This window comes from Lemur catta, chromosome 5, assembly GCF_020740605.2.
Source record: "Lemur catta isolate mLemCat1 chromosome 5, mLemCat1.pri, whole genome shotgun sequence".
Lineage (NCBI taxonomy): Eukaryota > Metazoa > Chordata > Mammalia > Primates > Lemuridae > Lemur > Lemur catta.
The window spans coordinates 72,286,160-72,296,125 of NC_059132.1; the positions used below are offsets into that span (position 1 = coordinate 72,286,160).

The window sequence follows — 9,966 nt, forward strand, 5'->3', positions numbered from 1 at the left end:
CTGCCCACTTGTATCATTGAATTGTTTGCTTTCTTACTATTGAATTTTGAGAGATATCTTTATATTATGTATATACACATTATTTTTCCATCAGATATATGCACTGCAATATTTTCTCCTAGTCTGGAGCTAGTCTTTTTATTCTCTTACTAGTGTCTTTTAAGAGCAGTTTTTAGTTTTTATGGAGTCTAATTTGTCTCTCTCTTTTCTTTTATGGTTTGTGCTATTGTTGTCATGCCTAAGACATCTTTGGCTAACTCAAGTTCACAAAGATGTTCTAAAAATTTTACAGTTTTACATGTAGTTATATAATCCATTTTGAGTTACTTTTTGTGTAGGATACAAGGTATGGATCAAGATACTATTTTCATACAGATGGCTAATTATTCCAGCACCATGTATTGAAAAGACTATCCTTTTGCCATTGAATTGTTTTTGCATCTTCATTGAAAATCAATTGGCCATATATGTGTGGGTCTATTTCCGGACTCTTTATTCTATTCCATTGATCTGTACGTCTCATTTCTCCAATACCATACTGGCTTGACTACTGTAGTTTTACAGAAAGTCTGAAAATAAGGCAGACTTTGTTCTTCTTTTTTCAAAATTAGTTTTGCTATTTTAATACCTTTGCCTTTTCATATACATTTTAGAGGCAGCTTGATGATTTCCAAAAAATAATCCTCCTGAATATGGGTTAGAATTCTGTTCCATCTACTCATCATTTTCAAGGAAAACTGACATCTTAACAACATCCTCTTATTTTATTACTAATTAGTAATCACATAAAGGGACCAAACATAAGCAATATAATGAAAAGAAGACCTTTATTAAAACGTGATTGCTAAATAGTCAGGAAATTGTGAATACTTCTGTTTCCTAAATTTTCATATAATATAAATATCAACAAAATGCTACTACCTTGTGTTCTTGGCTCGGGGAAGGAAATAAAGTGTGTTGATTTGGAGAGAACAGTGATATTCCAGGCTTGTTATAGTCCCCACTAAATTTGCTAGTTTTCCCTCTTGTGTGATTGAAACATCTATATCTGCCAAGTATAAGTTACATATCATTTGCAGGTCTTTAGGGAATCCAGTAAATTGTTAAAAACTCATCTCTTTCTTAAAATATGTTTTAAAAGTGATATATTCTCTGATCTTAAAAGCAAAACTTCAGGCTCCTATATGAAACAAATCTAATTTTATTATTATTATTAAGATACAGAATAGGCAAACAGATTTAATGTAGGTCTCTGACATAGAATATTTCAGTATTTCTTGAGTCTTCATAATTTTTAGTGCCAATTCTAGCTATTTACTGACAATTTCTGAATTTCTATGCACACTTCTTAACTGATAACTGATAACAGCATAGGAAATCTTTCTGACACAGAGGGAATGGCTTTCTTCAAGATTGGTAACTTAGTATTTTGCCACCTTTACTTTTGAGTTTCAGTTCTCCTTTCTGTTGTTCACGTCCCAAATTCCACTTTCAGAACTCTGCTACTTGGCAGCTCAGATTTTTAACCTTCCACAGCCTATTGCCGGCTTCTTGGCAGATTGTCAAACCTGTCCAAGCAGGACGTCAGACCAGTCCAGATTAAACTAGCTTGATCTAAGAAACAAGCCAGTGCAAAACAGCAAGATCCTCGTTAATTTTAATTAACAGTTCCAAACAGAGTTGCACAACAAGGTCATTTTCTCTAAATGAATTATTAGAGATAATATAAGGAATAGACTTCTCCAAGCAGTATTTTTAAACCCCAGGAGTTGGCAAAAACTGTCCCAGAGAATATGTCTTTCCAAGTCAGTCCACTCACATTAAGGTTGAGCTAAATATTCTCTGAAAACACTGAAGTCATTGCCTACACCTGTTGTTCCCTCCCTTTTCCTAAGATTCAAATGACAAAGTTCAGTGCCTTTCAGAGAGTGATATAGAGTGATATTTCCTTATCAGGCAAAAAAAAATCAATGCTTAGAAAAATCTAAATAGATTTGGAAATAATTTTTCCTTGTAAATTCAGAGTATCTGAGATCTTCCAAGGAACTCTAAGCAGTGCCCTATCTAGATTATCCATTTGCTCATTTTATTGACTCTTTTATTAAAAATGAGTTGGGTACATTTGTTATAAATTAGGGCATTTGGTTTTTTTCATTTATTTTGTGATATCTTTTTTTTTTTTTAATTTTAGAGACAGGGTCTCACTGTGTTGCCCAGGCTGGAGTGCAGTGGCATCATCATAGCTCACTGCAGCCTCCAACTTCTGAGCTTAAGCGAGCCTCCTGCCTCAGCCTCCTGAGTAGCTGGTACTACAGGCACGTACCACCACACCTGGCTAATTTTTAAATTTTTTGTAGAGACGGGGTCTCGCTATGCTGCCAAGGCTGGTCTCAAACTGCTGGGCTCAATCAATCCTCCTGCCTCAGCCTCTCAAAGCGCTGGGATTACAGGCATGAGCCACCTCACCAGGCCTGTGTGTATTTTAGTCTCCCAAAAGGTAAATAATATTTCTATGAAAAGGCTTTAATTTGTGATAAAATTAATTATGATAAAATGTACAGGGAATAATTAATATTTTTCTAAGCATTCTGGATCCCACTTTTACTGAAATACTAGCCAAACATCCAAATAATGTTAATAAAAATGCTAAAAAATTTAACTTGGAAATACAAGTATCATGCTAGATTGTCAATTTTTCAAACCTTTCTATAAACTGTCAGAGAGTATTTATACATATGTGATTAGGCTCATATATCTATAAATGTGCATGAACATTGTTGGCTTCTTTGGCAGTCTGATAGCCTAGTAAAGAGATAAAAGCTTTTAGCTTAAAAGTTTATCTAAGAAATTCAGATTCAGAGTTACAGTAACAATTCTTGTGAAAAATCAAAACACTGCCAAAAGCCGCTGAAGCCGCTGACCTAGCAGGCTGAGTCCGAAAGAGGCAAGCACTAAAAACTGTAGGGGTTGAACTAAACATATGGTATCGGATTACTATTAATCTGGAGAAACGGACCATCAGCAAATTGAGAAAAGATCTCTTGTTGCAGTGACTTGTCAAGGCTTTGAGTTTTCATCTTCACTCTTCCTTTCTGTTCTTCTGGTGTTTGCCTTATTGTCATGTAGGGACAATGGTTTTCATAATGAATGAATCACCCATGCAAATGCTTATATACTTGTTCACACCAAGAAATTGTCAAATTTCAAACTGACACTGACATATATGTTTGTGTATGTATTTGTAGTTATAGATATAGCTTATATATAAAAGTATATATATCTTACATATAAAGGTACTTATATTGTATACTGAATATATCTTTATTTCTATATTTTATGTATACATGTATAAAAAGAGACAATCTTTCTTTTTAGTTCATGTTTAACTTATTAAATAATTTTCTCAAGGTGAATTATAATAGTCTATGCAAACTGTAAGGAGAGGGTTACGGATAAAGTTTGGTGATTATGGTTGTTTTACTGTGCAAATTGATTTACTGATGCATGAGTAGAACAAGTTGATTATATTGTGCCTAGACTTCTGACTTCACTAGTTGCAACTTTTTGAGTAAGTTCTTGAGACACACAGATATATAAAGATGTGAGGAAGAAAGAACAGTTTGTTAGTCTGATTTTAGCTTACGATGACTTTGGAGAAAACAGCTAAATTTTATTAAGAACAAAATAAACTGACTTTTCCTTAATGAGGTTAAAAAAAATCAAACCAAACCAAACCAAGTCAGACCAACAAATAAATTTGTCCCAACAAATCAAAGATCAATTCAATCAAAGGGGGTTCAACTGGTAGCCCTACAGAAGTAGTTTCATTTGCATGTGTTGCATTACAACCTGATAATACGTGTCCATTCTCTAAACCATCATAGTATCCAGTATCTACATATCACATCCATTGCCATATTATGTTGGAACACACAATTTTTGTGTTTGTGTCCCCCATTAGACCCTTGAAAGCAGGAAAAGTCTGTTCCCCCTGATGTTTGCAGTAATTAGCTCCTTGCTTAGAACATTGCAGGAAGATGTTGCATGACTGGCTGCTGAGCAAGGTGGCAAGTAGAACGAGCAGTAAGTTGTTGGATGTGGCTGAGATGGGACATGTTTCAGATGCCAGGAGCTGCAACCTTAGAGAGATCTGAGTAATGCCAAGGCCTGATTTTCCAGCATGGCTTCCATACAAATACTGAAATGAAGTTGTCTGCTATAATTGTCTATGGCTCCAAGTCTCTCCACAATTCCCCTAGATTTATGAATCTCAGAACCTATGTTGCAAATTTACTGTGAATACAATTTCTCCCTCATTCCTTATTTCTCTGACTTAAACTATGGTCTTTGAAAATGTGAAAGCTTTAATCAGGGACCTATATAAATTCTATCAGTCTTCTATTTGACTATAAACTACCACTAAGCAAGCATACACTTTTCACTGTAGGACAACTAAATAGGAAAATAATCTTAGCAAAAAAAAAACCCCAAAACATTAAAGTCCAGAGAGAAAGATAAAGAAGTATGTGTATGTGTGTGGGGAACCACCATGCAAAAGGAAAATAATCTAACAATTCATGATGTGGAGGTATTACATGCACCTGGAAAACTTAATTGTTTAATTAATAGGTAAATTGGGGGTTAAATTGTAGAAGAAAATCTGATGAAAATTGATGCAGTAAAAGATAAATTAAATATACTCAGAATTCAAAGATTAAGAGGAGAAACATCTGAGAGACATAGATGACCCATCCAAGAGAGTATCTTATATGAAATAGGATTCTATAGAAAATAGAAAGGATGAATCAAGAGCAATGGTCAAAGGAAAAGGAAAATGCTACCTGGAAAAAAGGATGATCTCAGCCTCTAGAGCTAGAATGCACATTGAAGTACAGGTCAACTTTATAAAAATGGAGCCACACTTGGACATATTCTTATGTGATCCTTAAAAATTCAGCATCACCTAAACATCAAGTAAAACAAAGAGCCCACCCCCTAAAAAAAGTTAACATAAATTCCCCAAGTTCCCAGCAAAGGATATTGATTGTCTTTTAATTTATTTTCTATTAAGTGTTAGAATATAAAGGAAAAGGTTAATAGTCAAAATCATGGGGAGGCTAGAGCCAGGTTGCCTGGTTTCAAACCTAGCTCTGTTAAATATGACTTATTTAAGCCTGGGCAAAGTCCTTATCCTCTTTGTGCTTCATTTTCATCAACAATACAATGCGGATAAGAAATGTACTTTTATATGGTTATTGTTAGAATTAAATGAATTATTAAATATATTTAAAGTACTTAGAGAAAAATATCTTAAACATAGTAAAATGTAAGTTCTTTTTCTTCTGCTTCCTCACCTCCTCCTCCTCTTCCTTTGCTTCTCTGCCTAATGCTCCTCTTCCTGGTGCTCCTCCTCTTCCTCTTGTTCTTCTCACTGTTGTTGTTTTTATTACAAAACTTTGGAATAATTTTATACCCAGCTAAGTTATCAATATGCAAAGGCTATAGAAAAGTGTTGATACATGTGAGTTGAAGATATGCTATCCAGGCAACTTGAATAAAAACTTAAAAACCTGAATTATAACAACACAAGTTGCATCAAAGACCAGAATTCTTGACAAAATAGTGTCTGTGAAGGGTCACTAGTCTAAATTATTAGTAAAAATTATTAGGTTAAATTATTAGTCTATATAATTTTTAAAGTACCACATGGGTTACAAAAAGGGTTTCCCTTTAAAATGAATGATTTTTATTATATGAAATATTAAGAAGGAAAAATACAGCATTAGTATCCTAAATTAAATTAAAATGTAAAAATTGGAGAGTATTCAAAAGCAAAAACACAAGCATTTTATTTTCCATCAATGGTAGCTAACAATTACTTTGCCATTAACTCTTCTGGTTTGTTTAAGATACTTTCAAGACTCTTTTTGGAAAACTTTACAGTACTTACTTAAGGAATAAATGTAGGATTCCTTCTTTCCAAACTAAAGCTAAAAAACAATAGCAACAAAACAAAATAAAACCAACTAAGCAACAAACAAAAACAACCCAAAACCAAAAAACCAAACCTCTACCCAGGAAAAAGACATAGGAAAAAGCCAGCAAGCAAATATTTAAAAAGGACAAAAAGAGACAGCCATTGCAGTACATTGAGCTCCATAGAGACAGTGCCCGGGCAAGTGAGAGCCGGACGGGCACTGGGCGACTCTGTGCCTCGCTGAGGAAAAATAACTAAACATGGGCAAAGGAGATCCTAAGAAGCCGAGAGGCAAAATGTCACCATACGCATTCTTTGTGCAAACTTGCCGGGAGCACAAGAAGAAGCACCCAGATGCTTCAGTCAATGTCTCAGAGTTTTCTAAGAAGTGCTCAGACAGGTGGAAAACCATGTCTGCTAAAGAGAAAGGAAAGTTTGAAGAAGATATGGCAAAGGTGGACAAGGCCCATTATGAAAGAGAAACGAAAACCTATATCCCTCCTAAAGGGGAAACAAGAAGTTCAAGGATCCCAATGCACCCAAGAGGCCTTTTTCTTGTTCTGTTCTGAGTATTGCTCTAAAATCAAAGAACATCCTGGCCTACCCATTGGTGATGTTGCAAAGAAACTGGGAGAGATGTGGAATAACACTGCTGCAGATGACAAGCAGCCTTATGAAAAGAAGGCTGCAAAGCTGAAGGAAAAGTATGAAAAGGATATTGCTGCATACCGAGCTAAAGGAAAGCCTGATGCAGCAAAAAAGGGAGTTGTCAAGGCTAAAAAAAAGCAAGAAAAAGAAGGAAGAGGAGGAAGATGAAGAGGATGAAGAGGAGGAGGAAGATGAAGAAGATGAAGATGAAGATGAAGATGATGATGATGATGATGATGAATAAGTTGGTTCTAGCACAGTTTTTTTTCTTGTCTGTAAAGCATTTAACCTCCCTGTATACAACTCACTCCTTTTAACGAAAAAAAATTGAAATGTAAGGCTGTGTAAGATTTGTTTTTAAACTGTACAGTGTCTTTTTTTGTATAGTTAACACACTACCGAATTTGTCTTTAGCTAGCCCTGTCCTGGTGGTATTTTCGATAGCCACTAACCTTGCCTGGTACAGTATGGGGGTTGTAAATTGGCATGGAAATTTAAAGCAGGTTCTTGTTGGTGCACAGCACAAATTAGTCATATGTGGGGATGGTAGTTTTTTCATCTTCAGTTGTCTCTGATGCAGCTTATACGAAATGATTGTTGTTCTGTTAACTGAATACCACTCTGTAATTGCAAAAAAAAAAAGTTGCAGCTGTTTTGTTGACATTCTGAATGCTTCTAAGTAAATACAATTTTTTTTTATTCATATTGTTGTCCTTTTCATAGGTCTGAAATTTTTCTTCTTGAGGGGAAGCTAGTCTTTTGCTTTTGCCCATTATGGATCACATGAGTTATTATAGTGTTTATCTTTTCATATAGTTAGCTGATAAAAAGCTTTTGTCTACACACCCTTCATATCATGATGGGGATAATAAAAGTTAAATTGAGACAGTTTTCATCTACAACTGAAACTCCAAGGTTGATAAATTTCACATAGCCCACTTATATTTACAAAGTGAAGAGTAATTATTAGAATCAAAACATTTTGAGAGTCTGTGCTTGAAGGACTAACAGAAAAGTATGTTCTAATCTTTACATGAGGACTCTATTCTTTAATTCCCATTACCATATAATGGCAGTTATATTTTGCAGTTCCTACATTAAAGAAGACCTGAGAATGTATCCACAAAAGCATGAGCTTAAAATACAAGACTGCCGTATTACATTTTTTTGTTGATGTTAGTCCCAGCAAAGACTAGGTAAGTGCTGGCCACGAATGTCTTTTCCCATTTATCTAAATATGGACTGCTCAGGAAACTTGAGGTTCTCCATTAAGAGTATCTTTAATTAATTGGGTCAGCCTTTAAAATGATACCACATTTTTAAAATAAGTTATATTTTCCTGTATTGTGGTTTGCCCCTTTATGAATCAAATTGATGAGGAAAGGTGAAACTTAAACTTTGCACCTCAGTACAAATTATTCAATTTATTTGAATTTAATTTTCCTTTACAAAACCCAAACTGATTCATTAAAGTTATGTTTATCTGCTTAACAGTTTAGGGAAAAATTTGGCAATTTTGTGGTTTTTTGAGATTATCCTTCTCTTAAAAGTGCCAGTATTTTAAAATAACATTCTTGTAATTTTACATGCTTTTGTGATGGAGTGCTGTTTTGTTATATAATTTTGACTTGGATTCTTTCCATTTGCATTTGTTTATGTAATTTCAGGAGGAATACTGAACATCCTGAGTTCTGGATGATACTAATAAACTAATAATTGCAGAGGTTTTTTTAAAAAAAAGGACAAAAAGAAAATACATACAGAAGAATGATAGAAGTGTGACCAAATATTAGTTATACCAACAAATGTTACTTAAATACTTCAATGAAAGGACAAATCCAGTGATACGCTACTTATAATTTACACACCTGAAACACGTATTATATATTTGGAAATACTGGCAAATAAATTCAAGGAAAGTACAGATTTTAAAGAGTAATATTAGTATTGGATAACAGAATTTAAGGCAAAAATATTAAATGGTATTAATGGATCATTTTAATCAAAAGATGGCAAAATCAGTAATGAAGATAACTACATGAAAAAATTCTCATATACAGAATAATATATCATTAATAGAGAAGGTGAAAGCATTTGCAAATTCAAAGAAGTTTTAGAAAAATTTAGTTACTGTGAGAAATTTTAACTACTATGATAGTTCAATTAGACATAAATTGCTAATAAAATGGATAATTGATTTCAACATCATTAGAAATAAAAATGAATTGATACCCTTTTCTATCAACCAAGTGAGCAAAATTTTTTTGTATATATAATAGCCAATGTTAACAAGTGTGTGTTGAGATGGACCCTTTCATGACTGATAGTTGTGTAAATCAATACAATTTATGAGAAAAACAACTTGATTATATCTTTTAGGAACCTTGGTAAAGCTCAAATTCTTTGTTAGGGTATTTTTGCCCGTTGGAGACAGGTTGAGCAAAGATTTATAATTGTGCACGTTGATTGCATACTTATTTGAATAGAAAAACAATGTAAATAAAATGATTAGTTATTTTTGCCATACATTAAAATAGTATATTTGAGAATATCCATAACAATTTTTTGAAGAACCTTTAATGATACAAGGAAAAGGAAAAATAACAATATTTATTATCATTATAAAGGAAATGATTCAACAAATAGCATAGTCCAACTTTTCATAAAAAATAGAAGTATATAGAAAATGTTTAAAAATAAATATGGCTAAATGTTAACAGTGTTTATCTCTAGGTGGTGGTACAGATAATTTTTCATGCCCTTTTTTGTGTATTTTCTAATTTTTTCATTAAGGATGCATTACTCATAATGAAAACCAATCATTTGGAAAATAAAGAGCAAATAAACTGCCAAATAAACTGCCAAATAAACATGCGGAATAGAATGCTTTGAAAAATACCTTTTCTGAAATGTTCTTTTATTTTTTGCTATGAAAGAAATAATATCTATAAACAAATATATTACTCTATTGACTTCTCCCCCAAACACTGAGTATGACTGAAAAATTGGGACATCGCCAAATAATCGCAAGTTTCTCTATCATATTAATAAATAGTATTTGTATAGAATGCTGTAGATTAGGATATATTTTCACAGTCATTACCTCATTTAACTTTCACAATTCCCTGAAGATGATGTCATTATCCTTAATTTACATATGGAGAAACAAAGACTCCAAGAGATAAAAGTTACTCACCTAAGGACACACAGACAAAATCCCGAGCTCTTTCCAGCACTCCCCCTGCACTGTTTATGCACACTGAAATTGGAAAGTACACTCTGGTGCTCTCGGTACCGCTTCCCTTTGAGTTTTTATTAGGATCCTGGTATCATACGGCATT

The 9,966-nt window shown here is 33.5% G+C and overlaps 1 pseudogene; it reads left to right on the top strand.

Moving 5' to 3' along the window:
• Positions 1-6,151: 6,151 nt before the first annotated feature.
• LOC123637684 lies at positions 6,152-6,869 on the top strand (annotated as a pseudogene).
• The last annotated feature ends 3,097 nt before the right edge of the window (positions 6,870-9,966 follow it).